At 44.5% G+C, this 17,623-nt stretch overlaps 1 long non-coding RNA gene across 1 annotated transcript; it reads left to right on the top strand.

Moving 5' to 3' along the window:
• Positions 1–5,211: 5,211 nt before the first annotated feature.
• On the top strand, positions 5,212–9,357 carry LOC128117488 (uncharacterized). Its single transcript, XR_008220826.1, has 2 exons — positions 5,212–6,229; positions 9,147–9,357. It is a non-coding gene; the product is annotated as an uncharacterized LOC128117488 (long non-coding RNA).
• The last annotated feature ends 8,266 nt before the right edge of the window (positions 9,358–17,623 follow it).

Consider the following 17,623-nt stretch of genomic DNA (forward strand, 5'->3'; position numbering starts at 1 on the left):
TTATTTGGGCAGTAGTTCTAGACAAATAATTAATAGTCATAATTATTTTATTGTGTCATATAATATTAACAGCTAACTTTTATTTAGATAAGGCTTCACATGGCCCAGGCAGGCTTGAACCATGAGATTTCTGCTTTCATCTTCCAAGTGCCAGAATTACAGGTCAAGTCACAACACTCAACTTCAGCAGCTAACACATTGTGCACTAAATTCCAAAAGCTGGTAACATTTACATATGTTATTTAAAATCACAGGCAAAAATTGCATAACCCTAGCCACTGTGGTACATCTCTGCTCTTGTTTTAAAAGCCTGGCTAAACTTCTGTTTAACAAATTAATTAACTTTTCAATGTTCATTTTTTTTAACTGAAGCAGTCTTTAATGAAAGTTGTGTATGATGCCTCCCCACCTGCATCTGCTCCGTTGTTTCTTCTTTCCTACGTGTGGAGACTTGGCTTCCCTTTCCGGGATCTTTTTGTGGTCTCTGTCCAGCATTCGCCTGGTGATAGCCACCTTGCTGGGGTGGATGCCTGCATGGACAGTTATGCCGTTAGCCTTTTCTCACTGCACTTGTTCAACGTAGATGACGTACTTCCTGCTGTACACTTGGACCACTCAGCCAATCTGCGGCCTTGGCAGTGTCCGCCGATAACCTGAACGTCATCATCCTTTCACATGATCATAGATTGAGCATTATACTTCTGTCTCCGCTATGGAGGGGAAGGCATGATCTTCTGAATGTGAGAAGGTGTGCTGAAATGTGGTTTGCGGTTCTTGCTTCGGTTAGAAGTCACAAAGAGAAGGATTGAACTTCATTTTGGTGGTTGCAGTCCAGCGATGGCCCCAAAGGGGACACGCAACTTCCAGTTCTGTAAGTTGGTGAGAGGTCAGTATTTACTTTTTTGTTTTTAGCTTTTGGAGACAGGGTTTCTCTGTGTTACAGCTCTGGCTGTTTTAGAACTCGCTTTGTAGACCAGGCTGGCCTTGAACTCACAGAGATCTGCCTGCCTCTGCCTCCTGAGTGCTGGGATTAAAGGCATGTGGCAGCACTCTCCAGCAATATTCACTTATTAATACACCTTCTACCCAGTTCTTTCTCTTGCCATTCTCTTTCCCAGTCACCAGCTTCCACTTATCACCACCTTTATCTCTCAGTCCAACTAGTAACGAATAGATCACATCCATCAGTAGGAGCCTGGTGATCACCGGCATTTCAGGTGTTGTGTGGTGTGTGTGTGTGTGTGTGTGTGTGTGTGTGTGAGAGAGAGAGAGAGAGAGAGAGAGAGAGAGAGAGAGAGAGAGAGAGAGAGAGAGAGACTAGCCTGGAACTCACTCTGTACACCAGTCTGGACTTCACCTTGCAGAGACCTGCCTACCTCAGTCTCCTGAGTTCTGGGATTAAAGGCCTCTGCCACCACACCCAGGTTTACTATTATTTTTTAGTAATCATACAAAATAATGTGTCCCGTCCTGACATTGTCCCCGTGATCACTGTATTTTGCTCTCCTCCATTGCTCTGGCTCTTCTTTTCTCCCTCCCACGTCACCCCTGCTTTCCTTTGTGTGTGTGTGTGTGTGTGTGTGTGTGTGTGTGTGTGTGTGTGTGTGTGAAAACACTTAAATGTATCCAATATCTATAATTGTACCCATTCAACATACATCTCTTAGATAATCAAGTCCTTGAGCAGAGCACAGGTTCACCTTGCAGAAGAGTGTTTAAGAATCAAACCCAAACCAGGCAGTGGTGGCGCACACCTTTAATTCCAGCACTCGGGAGGCAGAGCCAGGCGGATCTCTGTGAGTTCAAGGCCAGCCTGGTCTACAGAGCAAGATCTAGAACAGGCACCAAAACTACACAGAGAAACTCTGTCTTGAAAAACCAATCACCATCATCGCCATCATCATCATCATCATCAAACCCAAAAGAATGAGAAGTTCCTGAATGTAATTCACTTGATAAGTTAATGTTCTTCATGAACGCTTTGTCTAAAATTGTGACCATATATGTGTGTGTAGTGTTAAACAATGAAAAGGGACCAAACGCGTTCTCTGGTATCTGGTAAGCATTGCCTATCAAAAAAAGACTAGTGAAGCTACTTTGGTAGCCCACGCACATTTGTAGGAATATATAATAATATATATGTTCACCACCACAAATTAATCTACTCTATACACATAGTTAAATTTAGATTCCACATGAGAGAAAAAATGTTAAGTTTGTCTTTTGTCCCCCATTTTTCCTCTTGTTCTCCGAACCTCTACCCCACACCTTTAGACCTGTCTTTCTTCCCTTAGTCGAGTGTGTGAGTGTGTGTGTGTGTGTGTGTGTGTGTATGTGCATGTGTGTGTGAGTGTGTGTGTGTGGTACACGCTTGGGTATGTTGACATCAGCACTGGGTTAATTTCCCAGTCACTTCTCTCATTTTGGAAACAGGTTTCTCACTGAAACTGGCGTCCACTCGTTCAGATAGACTGGCTGGCCTGCAAGCCTCCAGGATGTCTCTCTGAGCGCCGATCTCTGTCTCCAGCACTGGGATCTCAGATGCGGACAGCCACGCCAGCCTTTTTATGTGGGTTAGGGGGATGGGAACGCAGGTCCTCATTCTTGCACAAGAACCTTCCTAACTGAGCCACTTCCTTAGTCCCCTGGTCCAGATTTTTGGTATATCTGCGTATTGTCCGTCTTTTGCGCTGACTTCAGACTCCGTGGTTACAGCTTGTGCTCGCACACACACCACACCCGGTCTGTGAGAGATCGATCTGTAAATGCGAGTGGAAGAGAATTCTGGAAAGCGCTTTCAGCACTGTGAGGGCTTCCACAGGTCTCTGAAGTGCTAGGAGGGTGGGAGGAGAAACTCATCACTGCGCCTGAGACCACGCAGTGGGCCCCTGTCCGGAGGACTTCCAGCCTGAAGCCTAAGTAACACTTTCTACCAGGATGCATCAGCTGTAATTGCAAGCGGCAGAAATGCCCAAACAATTTCTCACAGAGCAGAAAGGTGGCCCTGCCCTAACGTCCCCAGGGACTCACGCTTCGCTCATCCCCCACGCCCACACCAAGGTCCCTTTTCTCACAGACAGTGCCCGCTGGGTCTGCTTTTCCCACAGCCAGATAAAGGGAAAGACAAAGCGGGGTGGTTTTTCATTGGCTGTAACCGAGTCACGTGACCGCAGTCAACGCTAAGACAAGTCTCATTTCCGGGCAGCCAAAACCCAAGAATCTTGCCATCTGTAAGACTGGAAACAGATATAGGAGGGTGGCTACTGCTCTGTCTCCCGGGGAACCTGAGCTGCCCACTTTGGCCCCAGCCTGACACCCCATCAAACATCTGTGTTCTTCCCATGGAGGTCTCACGGCCCTCACAGCCATAACCGGTCACTAACTTACAGGACTGTGTCCACTTTGTCCTCCAAAGTATTAAAAGTGCTACAAACACACGCATCCATCGAGACAGTAGACAGACGGAACTTCCTCCAGCAAGAACAAAAGGAGACAGACAAATGCAAGCTCGGGGCGGCCCTCCTGCGACTCCAAGACATCTCTGATTCTTGGCCCCGGGGATTTTCTCGGAGGACTCCTGTCAAGCTGGACTTCTGAGGTGTGCATCCTCTGCTCAGAAGGCAGACAGGCTGCCATCAGCCTCTGATCAAGGGACCTTGCTGAGTCATTCCATTTAATGGCTGCTTGGACCCACTCACTGCAGCTGGTCTGAGTCTGCATCCTGTACCCACAGGCCAGAGGAAGTTACTATAACCATCCTTAAACGGAGCCCCTCCCACCCCACGGCCTCCCCCAAAGCACTGTATGGCAAGAAGGACATAAACTCCAGACATATACATTTGCTGTTGTCTCCAACAAACATTTCCGACATTTTTTCTTCTTTTTTTTTAAATTTAATTTTATGTATGTATGTATGTATGTATTTATTTATTTAGTTATTTATTTATTTATTTATTTATTTATTTATTTTTTCAGAGCTGAGGACCGAACCCAGGACCTTGCACTTGGTAGGCAAGCACTCTACCACTGAGCTAAATCCCCAACCCCCCGACATTTTTTTCTTGTCCCCAATTTTGTCTACATATATTTTCTATGAGTTCTCAATATAAGAAAGAAAGAAAAAAAAGAAAGAGAAAGGAGGGAAGGAAGGAAGGAAGGGAGGGAGGGAGGGAGGGAGGGAGGGAGGGAGAAATGGTAATGGTCCCCATCCATAGTTAATAGTACCACTTGAGTCTGGCTTGATAGGGTAAGAAAACATGCCCATAAAGGTAACCTAAGCCACAGGTGTTTTCCTAGGTGGACTTAAAGACTGACATGCAGCAAACAGCTTTGATAAAGTCTGGTGAAGGAGCTTTCCCTTTCTCTCTGTCCCTCTCTCTTTTTTGTGTGTGTTCGTTTCTTTCTTTTTTATTTTTAAAACATCATCCCTTTGGTTGTGAGTGTGAGTAATGTGTGACACCACCCTGGCTTTGCACACTCAAGATATAGTCAAATAACAATGACTGCAGGCTTTTGTGCACAGTTCAGGATCAGCCCCAGCCCCAGAGTTGGGTGAGTAGGGCTGGCTCTTCTGTATGGGGTTAGCCAAGGCAGATACACCCCATGGATGATGATAAAATGGTGGTGTGGTCCCTCCCCACAGAAAGCCTAGGGCTGCTAGGAAACAGTCCTTCAGAACCGTTGGCTCAGGCAGCCTAGGTCTTACAGTTCCATTTGGGTTAGTTACTAAAGGCAGCTAATTAAAAATCAAGCAATCGCTTGGTCCTAAGGTAGATGAACCAAGATGTTCATAGTTTTGCCACAGAAACACACACACACACACACACACACACACACACACACACACACATACACACAGGTGGGCACATATATGCACATGCACTCACACGCTCATCAGGATCTTTTTGTTTTTTCTTTAGAGTGCAGGGTTTGTTAGCCTACTTTCAAATTTAGTTTTAAAACATTTTAAAACATGAGATAACATGCTGGTGGCGTGGCTGTGTGCCACCACACTCTAAAGATTTTGTTTGCTTGTTTCTCCTCCTCATACTCAAGCTGGCCAGAATTCTGGTTACACTAAAAGCCCTGTAATTCCAAATGATGCTTTTCTTTTTCTTTTTTTTTTTTTTTCTTTTTTGGTTTTTCGAGACAGGGTTTCTCTGTGTAGCTTTGCGCCTTTCCTGGAACTCACTTGGTAGCCCAGGCTGCTTTTCTTTTTGTAGACCACATTTGCAATGCTCCATCCTAAATGAGCTAGGAGTTATCTGAGTTTGCATCATCAAGAACTTTGCCCCTTTCCTTTTTCTTGTTTCAATTTTTAACAAGACGCCAGCCTCTCCTGGCCTGTCTCTGGGACCCATGCAGGTTTCACGAGGTTCCTCACTCAGTCCACAAAGCTTGCTTACTGCTCTGTGGTTGCCATGTTGAAGTCCTCAGAAAGTTTACCTTCAGACACCTTTATGTTAGATTGACGAGGCCACAGGCATGAGGGAGGGTTAGGTAGTTTGCAGATGATTCCAAATGCCTTGTGGTGACACACTCTGGTATGGTGAAAACACAGGGCACAGTCCTCCCCTGGTGAGCGTGTGACATTGCACCTCATCAAACCAGAGACATGAGTTAGTGGTCTGGACTCCCAACCACACTCAAATCTGCTGGAGAGCTTGAGTTGTATAAGAAGCCCCAAGGCCTGCAAGCCACTCTCCGAAGCCAGCTGACAAATCACTGATTGCTGCCATCCAGTGACCTTGCGTAGTGCCAGAGACCTTTGCCCTACATCCAGAGATTGCCTGCATTGCCACAGAGCAAGCAGACTTTGGTCACTGGATGCTAGACAGAGCCAGAAGTCACCGTGCAGCTCACGTAAACTCCTCTCCCAAGTGGGGTTTTTAACTCATCATTTTCCTGCCCTTTGAACGGTGAACAAGAAAGTTTTCTTTGACTTAACTTAGGAAATTAATCGGATGATCTCCTCTCTGTAACCATACAAAGCAGGAGAGCTGTGCAGCATCTCTGTGTGTGTCTTCGTCTGCCTGTTCTGTTCACAGAGTCACAGCATCCATGGTCACAGCACTCCAGGAGACGCAAAGCAAGCATTTGCCACAGGTCTATTCACGACCCAGTGACACCGCCAGTCCTCGGGAACCAGAGCTTGCTTGGGACCTGGGATCCGTGAAGAAGGCAATGACGTTCTAGGAAAGATGGACAAGGAGTTAGCTTACTTCAGCCGGTATGGTTTGTTTTATCTTCCTGAATCAGCTAATCACTGATCATCCCCTCTCCAGGTGGCTTGGAAAGAGAGGGAGAGACAGGGTCCCTCGGTTCCTTTCCTTGTTGGTGATGGCTCACTGGTAAGAGGAGTGGATAGTAAGAAGTGGGGTAAAAACCACTGATTTTTGATGGTTTCACATCTGAGTCAAACACTCACACCTGCATTGAAAACTGGTGTTAACGCAGTATAGAGATGAGTGGTTAATAATGACTTGTTCTTTACGCAGAACGAGGTTAAACAGAAAAACAAACAGCAGCAGCAACAAACCATGATGAACAACAAATGCACTGTGGAAGAGAAGGGAATAGTTTTACATTTGCACTTCAGTGATACCTGTCCCTGCTTTTGGAGCTAACCCCTCCCATCACCTTGTGCTGCCCCCACAGAGGCATTTGTTTAGCTCTGAGAAGTCCATTTCCCACTTCTGATCTTACTAGATGTTGCAATTACCTTATACCTGCTAGTCTGCTCAAAACTCAACCGGCAGGGGAGCCTAGGTTTACTTCAACTGAAAGCTCTTTTCAGTTATTTGAAAACTGAGATGCGGATGGTTTCAGCATTTGCTGTAAACCTCACACTGCCCACCAGGGGGCACCAGCATTTTGTGCACCAGATGCAGCTTAACGACAGATCCTGGCGTCGATCTTGACTCTGAGAACTTCTTCCGATTGGTTACTTTGTTTAAACACTGCACTGTGTTTAAATGAACCACCTTCCTTAACTCACATCTTTCACTGTGTTTTAAAATGTTCAGCAGATGCTCCTTTAAGAACTGGAAACTATGGGAAAGAGAAAAAGGAGACTCCACCATGGAGATTTGGCTGCTGCTTAACACTGAAGTTAATTTGTAGAGTTTTTTTTTTTTTTTAATTTATTTTCTTCCCTCTCCTGCATAAAGGAATACGAATTTAAGTCACAGAGGGGACATTTTCAGGATATATCTGACTAAGGACAGACTGATACACGTACAAGCAACAAAGACCTTCCACAATAAAATCACAAGAGAAGTATAGAAGGCCAAGTGAAAAGGGGCCTCTAGGTCCTTGTAAAAGAGAATATTTAAATGACCAATCAGTACATGAAAAGGCAACCAGCATCACTAGTTACCAGGAAAGTACACCAAACCTACATAGAGATCACTCTAAAATCCAGAGGGGCTAAAATCCAGTAATAGTGAGAACTTACTAAAATCCCCCTACAAGTCAGGCATGGTACCCTGCACCTGCACCTCTGTCCACAGCATATAAAAGGCGGAGGAAAAAGAATTGCTGTGAATTCCAGGCTAGCCTGGGCTACAAAGTGAGTGCCAAGCCAGCCTGGCCACATAGTGAGAGCTTGTCTTACAGAACTATAAATAACTAAAATTAAATCTATTTATACTGATGACAGGAATATAGATTTGTGCAACTACTTTAGGAGAATGGGACTCAGTATTTAATAAAGCTGAATATATGCATAGTCTATGATCCTTTCTTAATATACAGCATGTAAATGTCCGTGTGTATGAGAATACGCACTGTGTCACTGTTCACACTAGCCAGCGTCTGCAGCAGCATGAGTAAATAGTCGGCTGAGATGGGAGGAAGCAACAGGAATGACTGATGGGGCATTTTATCAAACGAAAGCAACACACACAGTACAAACCATTTTTATAATGCTCAAAATTCAATAAAACAACAGCATCAATATTCCTGTCCATAACACAGGGTTTTTTTTAATTGTTAGATTTATTTTTACATATATGAGTGTTGTCTGTATACCATGTGCATGCAATATCTGAAGAGGCCAGAAGAGGCACCAGACTGGAGTTATAGAAGTTATAGAAGGTTGTGAACTGCCATATGAATGCTGGGAAATGAACTCGGGTGCTCTGGAGGAGCAGCCAGTGCTCTTAACTTCCGAGCATCTTTCCAGCCCCAGGAATGCATGTGGTGATATAATGTGTACTCCAATAACACCTACCTGAAAGATCAGAGAAGCAGAACAGCCAGCCACTAGCTTACTTCTACAAAATCCTCAGCCTCAAGAGAGCGAGTTCCTGTTTCCTCATGACTTATATACCTTTCCGTGTCCTACTATATTACTTCCTGGGATTAAAGGCATGTGTCATCACTGCCTGGTTCTGTTTCTCTCATGTAGCCCAGTGTGGCCTTGAACTCACAGAGATCCAGATGGATCTCTGCCTCCTGAGTGATAGGATTAAAGGTGTGTGGCACCACTGACTGACCTCTATGTCTAATTTAGTGGCTGGCTCTGTCCTCTGATCTCCAGGTTGCTGTGGGATGTCCTGTATGTTGTGAATAAATAAAATGCTCATTGGCCAGTAGCCAGGCAGGAAGTATGGGATAGGCGGGACAAACAGAGAGGAGAGGCTGGGAGGTGGAAGTCGGGGACAAACAGAGGAGGAGACGCCAGCCTGCTGTCCAGGGAACATCATGTAAAGGCAGCAGGTAAAGCCACGGAACACGTGGCGACATATAGATTAACAGAAATGGGCTGAGTATAAGAGTAAGAGCTAGACAATGGTAGGCCTGAGCTAATGGCCAAGCAATTTAAAGCGTCTGTATGTTTATTTTATAAGTGGGCTACGGGACTGCTGGGGCTTTGCAGGACCGGGAGAGAAAAACTCTAGCTACACCAGGTAAGCTTTATTGGGGTGCACAATATATCACCACAAATGCAGGTGTTCTTAGCTGAAGGAGGTAAGGAGGCCCAAGCCTGCACTCCTGTCCTGGGACTAAGAATTACCATTCTCACTCCATTCTAGAGCTTCAGAGTTCTCCACAGAATCAGTTCAAGATGTGGGGTTTCACAGTCCAGCCTACACTGTTGCTCAGTCAGGTTCCTCTCCCCTGCCTGCCTTCTCTCCTCGCAGGTGCTGGTTCAGCTGCACAGCCGTCTTAGTCAGTGCCCCAAGAGCCTCGTCTGCAAAAGAGACGGTGTTTGCAACTTTTCCCCTCCACCTCGACGGCAAGTGTAAACTCTTCCTTTAATAAAAATGGATGCATGTATTTAAATGTCATGTACTTTACACACATCGTTTTATTTTAATATGAGATCTCATAATAAAGCCAAGCCTGGTGGCACAGACCTGTCATCTCAGCTTCTTGGGAGGCAGGGTGCAGATGAATTGCAAGATCAAAGCCAGCCTGGGACACTGTCCTCAAATAACATGTTAAAAGAGTGGAGGGGTACTGAGGGTATAACTCAGGGGTGGTGTGCTCACCTGGCACAGATTCAACCCTCAGTCATGAACATTTTTTTAAAAGGGCATATGGTAATGGATGTGCTTGAGGAGTATGTGCATCTGAACCCTTCTCTATGACTTTGAGTATTTAGAAGTGGAAATTGGTTTACTGATAGCAGAAAAGGTGTGCTAGGTGACATCACCAAGAGAAGATGGGAACTAAGAGCCCTCTTTCCCCACATCCTTGCAAGGCTAAATCATCACATATTTACATCTACGGCAAAGAAAGGCCAGCTCAGTGTTACCTGTGACTGTTCTTCAGACCGAGTTAAATGCTTGGTCATTTGTAAGTAGGGAGGCCCATGTGTTCCTTGGATTGTACTATCTTATTGTCCAGAATAGATAAAAGTCTAAATATTTTTATGACAGAATCTACTGCAAAAAGTTATAGAGAAGCAAGTTTGAAGTCCATTCAAAGAGCTGTGAAAGAATTTGAGATATTCAGCTACAGGAAGAATTGCATTCTAACCACACCAATCCTGTAGCCATAGAGAAAAGGGATACCCAGACGGCCTTTCTCGGGCTCCAGCCATCACAGCTAGTTTTCTTGGTGAATGAGATTTTCTCTGTTGGGTTTTCTTTTTCAACTGGAAAATTCCCAGGCCATTTCTACTTGGTTGCCTGCACAAGCCCTAAAGGAATAATCTTCCTTCTCCTGCCGTCCCCTCCCCATTAGCCTCCTCAGGCATTCATGATTTTCTGGTTGGAGGTCTCCTCTTCCAGTAAGGACACTCTGGAGCTTGGTCCTCATCCTTGAGTTCTCTCCACTTCCTGTCTTCCACTAGACTCATCCTTCTAACATCCCAGGGACCAGCTCGTCAGTGGTCACACTCACAATCAGCAAGGCCTCCAGGATCCTCCCATAGTAGTTCAAGGAAATGTAAGAATCGGGCTCCAGCTCTGTGGCTGTGGTGACCATTGATGGGCTGTCATAGCAGTCTCAGGAGCCTCCAATCCCCGCCTTCCTAAAAGCCCCTGGGGACTTCTTACCAGCAGCCAGCTTTGGTTTGGGGTTCAAGGCTCTCTTCCCAATATCTCTACAAAACTAGACCTCAAGGAAATAAGTGTAGCCCATCAAATCTCTGCTTTGGCTTTGAGCCTTTTGTTCCTTCCCCGCCCTTTGCCAGGGTTCTTCACCTTTCCTCTGAGCGTGCAGCACCTCAGAATTACATTCAGACCAGGTGCAGGCATTTGAGCACTTGATCCCCAGCTGGTGGTACGGAGAGGTTAAGGGAGGTGTAGCCTTGGTAAAGGAAGTGCATCACTGGGCATGGGGGTGGGCTGTGGGGGAAGTACATCACTGTGGGGGGCAGGCTTTGGAGGAAGTACATCACAGGGGGCAGGCTTTGGGGGAAGTACATCACTGTGGGGGGCAGGCTTTGGAGGAAGTACATCACTGGCAGCAGACTTAGAGAGATCAAAGCTTCACTCCTACTTTCAGTTTTCTCTGTCCTTTGTGCTTCAGGTTAAGATGTGAGCTCTCAGCTTCCTGTTCCGCTGCTCTCTGCCACACTTTCACACCACAGTGGTCTCTGCTTCCTCTGAAACCATAAGCCATAATAAGTTCTTTCTTCCTTAAATTGCCTTGGTCATGGTGTTTCATCACAGCAGCAGAGAAACAACTAATACAAACTATGTAAGTTACAAAAATAGGTACTTGATAAATTCTGTGTTGGTTGAAGGAGTGAATGAATGAATGAGTAAATGAATGAATGAATGATATCCCAAAGTATTTGACAGAAACATTAAGACCTGAAGTTTGTTTCTGTATCTAATTATCTCCAAAGACTAATTACGTGTGAAACTATGGGAGAATATTTTAGAGAGGACTGTTTGAATATGGCCAACTACTTCTCTTCAAGTAGGTTTCGGGATTGCGCTTTGAACAGTTGAGAGTACAAGGTCCTAACCACCACAGCAGTCCATCACGGCCAGTTCCTCCAGTGCCCCATGCCACCATTCTTTCAAAAAGGGATGTACCAGAGCTCTCGGTACCAATAAGTATTACCTGAGTAATTACGCAGTTATTGGTATCTCATCATTTATTCATTGTCAAAAATAAGAAGATGGCTTGATATATAAGGGTGAAAACTTTGTTTCTATTTTATTTTGGGAACATTAAATTTAGTAGAGAGTTGATCTTCAGTCCTGCTGACTGAAGACAGAATAAAGATTCTTTTTTCATACTCTCTGTGGATGACTCCATAGAAGAATATTAGCATCCCAGTCAGGTTTCAACAATAGTAACACAGTAAGATACTTTTACTGTTGAACTATAAATATTCTTAACATTAGCTACAAGTCATATGCTGGATCTGTGTTGAAAATCCTTTCTCCAACCTTGTGTTTTGCCTTTTTGTTTTTGTAACATTTTGTTTTGAAAGCCAAAACTTTTTACTTTTTTAAGGGCCTGGTTTATTATTTTCTTCTATAGTTTGTAGTCTTACAATCTGTTTAAGAATATTTATCACACTGGGCATGGTGGTGCATGCTTCTGATGCCAGCACTTAAGAGGCAGAGGCAGGAGGCAGGTAGATCTCTGCGCATTCTAGGCCAGCCTGGTCTACATAGTGAGCTCTAGGACAGTCAGAGCGATGTAGAAGGATCCTGTCTCAACAAACAAACCAACCAACCAAAGGAAATTCATCAAATTAAAATGTTTTTATGCAAGTTGCTATAGACTTGTGACTAATTTTAAGTTAGTTGCAAATGATAAAAGATAGGATCTAAGTTCACCTTTAAATATGGCTGTCCATCACTCCAGCACCTATATTGAAAAGTTTCTCCTTTCTCTTCAGAACAGGTTTGTGTATTAGGCAATTGGTCCTCAGTGTGTAAATGTTGGGGCTAGTGGGACCTTTAAGAGATGGGACCTAGTAGGAGGTGATAGTCACTAAGGGCGTTTGTCTTCTGGAGGATGAACGCTATTGCACTCATTGCATGGAAACTACTTACTTCCCATGGCTGCGGTTTGCAATAAAGGATTAAGACCAGTCCTCACCCTTTGTTTCACTTCCTGTCTCCCCGTGTAAACTCTCCACACCCACTCTGTCATGGGATATCTTCACCAGAACCATGCTGCTTACACTTCTAGCCCTAAAATGGTGAGTTTAATTAACTTCTTTTACATAAGGTACCCAGCCTCAAGCATTTCATTTTAGCAACAGAAAATGGATGAAGAAATTAGCTTTACTGAAGAATCAGTGGGTTATGCAGGTGTGTGAGTGAGTGTATTTCTAGACCCCTATTCTAGCCCATTGAGCTCCATGGCTGTCTCTCTCAAAGGTTGGTGGTCAATGTTGAAATCAGTTAGTGTAAGTGCTCCAATACTGGTAAGTTACTTTGGAAAGTCTAGACTCTCAGTTACTTCATGAATTTTAAAATCAGTTTTTCAGTTACTACAAAAAACTTGCTGAGACTCTGGTCAGTATTGTGTTTAACCCAACTAAGGAGAGAATCGACATTTTAACAGCATGTTAGACTTTTTTGTGCTGACATAGTAGGTCACTTCTATTTATTTGGTTTTCAGTAAATTTCATCAAATCTATAGTTTTACATGTACATGCCCAAACCATAAATATTACATGTTTTAATACAGTATAAATGGTGCTTGTAAATTTGAATTTCCTGACATTCATTTGTCTATTATGTAGATAAAAGGAATTGTGCATGTGTGTGCGTGCGTGCGTGCATGCGTATGTGTGTGCGTGCGTGCGTGCGTGCGTGTGTGTGTGTGTGTGTGTGTGTGTGCATGTGTGTGTATATATGACATGGATGTGGAGGCCAGTGGTCAATTCCTCAGTTACCTTATATTTCTGAGAGACAGGGTCTCTCACCTGGCCTGGAACCCATTGTCTATGATAGGGTGGTTGGCCATTGGGCCCTGGGATCTTCCTGTCTCTGCCTTTCCAGCCCTAAAATCATGTGTGCCAGCACACCAGACTTAAAAAAAATAAAGATTTATTTTATTTTTTGTGAGTATGAATGTTCACCTGCATGTACGTATGTGCACCATGAGTGTGCCTGGTACCCATGGAAGTAAGAAGAGAGCTTCGGATGCCCTGGAACTGGAATTATGAATAGTTGTGAACTACCCCGTCGGTGCTGAGAATCAAACCCCGGTCCTCTGTAAGAGCAACAAGTGCTCTTAACTACTGAGCCCTCTCCAGCCCCGAACCTTATTTTTTCATGAGTAAAAAAGTACTCATGAAGTGCTGGGATTTGAACTCAGATACTAATGTCTTAATGGCAATCACTTTACTGACTGAACCACCTCTCCTACCTCTGCAATTTATTCTTAAATTTATTTTTGAATCTTAAAATGAATCCTCTCATTTATTACTTCCATTAATCATAGCATGTTTTATTATATTGCTTAAGATCTATGTAGACAAACGTCATTTATGAGAAACGTAGTTTTTAACCTTTCATTTAGATTACTAAGCATTGCTTTTTCTTGTTTTACTTTGGTAGATGGATTCTCTGGTACAATGTTAAATAGTTACTGGTTTTTGCCAAATGTTTATTCTGCATCCATTGAGAAATATTGTGTATTTCTTTTTTAAAATTCTATTAATATAGTGAATCATATTGACTTTATCTTTTCTTTCTTTTCTCACCATATATTTTTGTCTGGAATTCACTGTATTGTTTAGGTTGTCCATCTGCCTCTGTCTCCGGAGTGCTGGGATGAGGTGAGGGCTGCCATACCTCATCCAGGCCCAAACTCTCACAGTTCTCTTGTTTCTGCACCCCACATGCTCATATATATTTCTGCATCTAATACAGGTACATACACCACCATGCCCAGCTGTTGTCAGAAGTTTTCATGTGTCCCACTCGGTCTGCAGTGACTCAGACCCAAGTAAACACACAGAGGCTTATATTAATTAAAACTGCTCGGCCATTAGCTCAGGCCTACCACCGACTAGCTCTTACACTTAAACTCAGTCCACTTCTGTTCATCTATATGTCGCACGTATTCCATGGCTTTACCTGTGTGTCATTACATGCTGCCCCCTGGACAGCAGGCTGGCGTCTTCTGACTCAACCTTCCTCTTCCCAGAATTCTCCTTATCTGCTTATCCTACTTATACTTCCTGCCTGGCTACTGGCCAGTCAGCATTTTCATTAAACCAATGTACAAAAGCATTATCCCACAGCACCCAGCTGTTTTTCATATTAAACCAAACTTGTACTTGTGGCACAAACAAAGTAGGTCATTAAGTGTTGTGCTTTTCGATGTATCGGTGAATTATATTTTCTTTAAAAATGGTTTATAATTTGTACCTATGTTGTGTATATTGGCTTACTTTCTTTACTTAGGATAGCTTTATTGGGTTTGGGAGTTGGGATAATGATGCTGGAAGCAAGATCTAAGTTTGGAAGTGTTCCCTCCTTTTCAAGTATCAGGAAGTGGTATTATTTCATAGTTGAGTATTTAGTAGAACTTGCCAATGAGAGTACCTGGGCTCCGTGTCCGGGGCAGCAAAGGTTTATGCAAACACAACCTCATCAAAACACACCTGCTTTTGTGATGTTCTGTGTTGTTACAGTGGCTTACCCTCACGGTTTATACCTCTGAGAGAATGTGGTCATTTAATCTAGTTTGGTAAATTTAGTTCCACAAAATTATTCATATATTTCTTAATGTACTTTTAAGAGGATCTGCACAGATATCCTTTATTTTAATTGATGCCTTCTCTATTTCCTGTCTAAGGAGAAGTTTGCCGGTTTTATTAATCTTTTCAAGATATAGCCTCTAATTTTATTGACTTGGCAAAGATTATGTGATATCAAAAGCATAATCCATGCATTTTTCAAAGGTTTGGATGGACTTTATAAAAATTAAACGACTTGGACTGAAGAGATGGCTCCATAGTTAAGAGCACTGGCTGCTCTTCCAGAGGACCGCTGTTAGCATTTGGGCATCTGTGCTGGCCTGCCCTTAGGGTCCTGACAGGATACGTCCTCAGCTGCAGCCACTAAGAGCACCCTCTGTGTGCATTTGCTACTTTCCCGTATAAAAGCAGGCCTGTCCCATCTCCAGTCTCTTTCTCTTCCTTCGTTCTTATCTCCTGATCCCAGACTCTGCCCCCTTCTATGCCCTTCCCCCAATAAACCTCCGACTTGAGCCCTGTTGTGTGACTCGACTGCTTCTTATTGTTTTTAAATTACAACATTTGGTGCCGTGAAATTCGGCAGGCTCTCCTGGCACTTCCTCCTGCCCACTGGCAGTCTGAGGTATGCCAGGACCCTGGAACCAGTCTACCTCCCGCAGGAGGTACTCCCAACTACCCGACCGCTGGGTCCTCCATCCAACACTGGCACAGTCGCTGAGTTTCCCTTCTCCACCTCTGGCCATTTCCCACGAGTAAGAAGTTGTCTCTTGACCATGGTTTCTTGCCTCTTGGCCCCAAGAAGCCCTGGTACCAAGCAAACCACGTGTCTCTCAGGCTCAGAGCCCCCCAAGGCCCTGTCCCGCATGATGATGTAGGGGACAGCTTGTGCCTACTCTGAGCCCCTCGGCCCCTGTCCTTTGAGTGAGGACGCGCAGAGCAGCCTGTGTCTGCTTAATCTGATCCTCCCTGTATTCCGGGGATGCTAGGCCCTTGGATCTTGTTTCTCTACCTCACTCATGGGGACTGCACCTAGCAGCATAAACCCAACTTCTCTAGGATGTCTTTTAGAAAACTTCAAACTTCTAGACCCCAATATTTTATGGGACCTTTGCAACTTCTGCCAGCAATCGGATACTTGGAAGGAGGTACCCTATTTTCAAGCTTTTTCTTATCTTCGCTCCAGGCCCTCCCCCTGTTCTTCCTTCCTGTTCCCCCACTCATCTCCTGCTAGGTATGAAGTCTGTTAAGCTGCATTTCCTCTTTCATTAAGTGAACTCTCTCAAATAGATTAAAAAAAAAGAAAAACAGAGGTCTTATACATCTAACTCTGTTCAAAGAATCCCAACGTTGGTTTTCTGTAGCGGTAGGGGCAGCAGTCTGCCTCTGCGCCAAAGCAGTTACATCATGACCTGTTGCCATGTCCCTTCCTATGGCATGTGCACCCTTTGAAAGTGCCCGCCAGGCAGAGCTCGCTCCCTTGGTCTCTTCTCTCTCTTCGTCTCTGATTTCCTCTCCCGCCTCTTCTTTTCTTTTTCCGCTTCTCTTCCTCTTGTCTGCCCGCCTCTCTCAAGTCCTCTCCCCCTCTCAATAAACCTCTTGTACTAATTCTGTTGCATGTGGCATACCTTGGCAGGGTCCGCCAAAGGTACCCACTTCACGCTAGGACCCTACCTGCCTGTTCCACCCGCAACAGATCTGCTCTCTTCTACCTGCATTCCATTCTGAACACCCACATGGCAGCTCACAACTGTCTGTAACTCTAGTCCCAGAGGACTCGACTCCCTCTTCTAGTCTTTTTGGGCACCAGGCTTGCATGTGGCGTATGTAGGCAAAACACCCACAAACATAAAATAAAAACTTTAAACAACTCTGACCATTCCCCTAGATGTGAGGCTTCATTTGTCCAGCACAGTCCTCTCCTCACCTTCTGGCTTTTCTCAAAGTCCTGGTACCAGACGACTGTGTCTCTCTCGGGCTCTTAGCCCTTGGCCCCTGTTCTTGTGGGAAGACATACTGAACAGCTTGTGCCCACTTAATCTGATCCTGCCTGGATCCCTGGGATGCCAGAACATTCAGGCCTTGGGATCTTCTCTCTGCCTCACCCTTGGGAACTGTGCCATACACCTCCTGGCTCCCATTGGGATGCCTCTTGGAGACCCACTGACCATTCTTTGAACTAGGCAGTTGAGGAACAGAGAAAAAATTCTCCACTTTTGCCTTTTCTTTGCTCCGAGACCTGATTGTGTCTGTCTGCTCTCTCTGTGTGTCAATGTTCTGTTTGCTGCAATGTGCAAATCAGAGATGGAGAAGCCGGTTTCATCTTGCTCAGCACACACCAGTTCTCCCTTTCTATCTACTCAACTCCTGTTTAATTCTGAGTGTATGTGCATGTAACTATTAACAGCAACCACGTGACTCTCCTCCACCTTGGCTGGTGACCTCATCATGATTTCTTCTGAGCTCCAGGGAGTCAACTTGGATCCA

Source organism: Peromyscus californicus, unplaced genomic scaffold, assembly GCF_007827085.1.
Source record: "Peromyscus californicus insignis strain IS unplaced genomic scaffold, ASM782708v3 Scaffold_21__1_contigs__length_65335640, whole genome shotgun sequence".
NCBI lineage: Eukaryota > Metazoa > Chordata > Mammalia > Rodentia > Cricetidae > Peromyscus > Peromyscus californicus.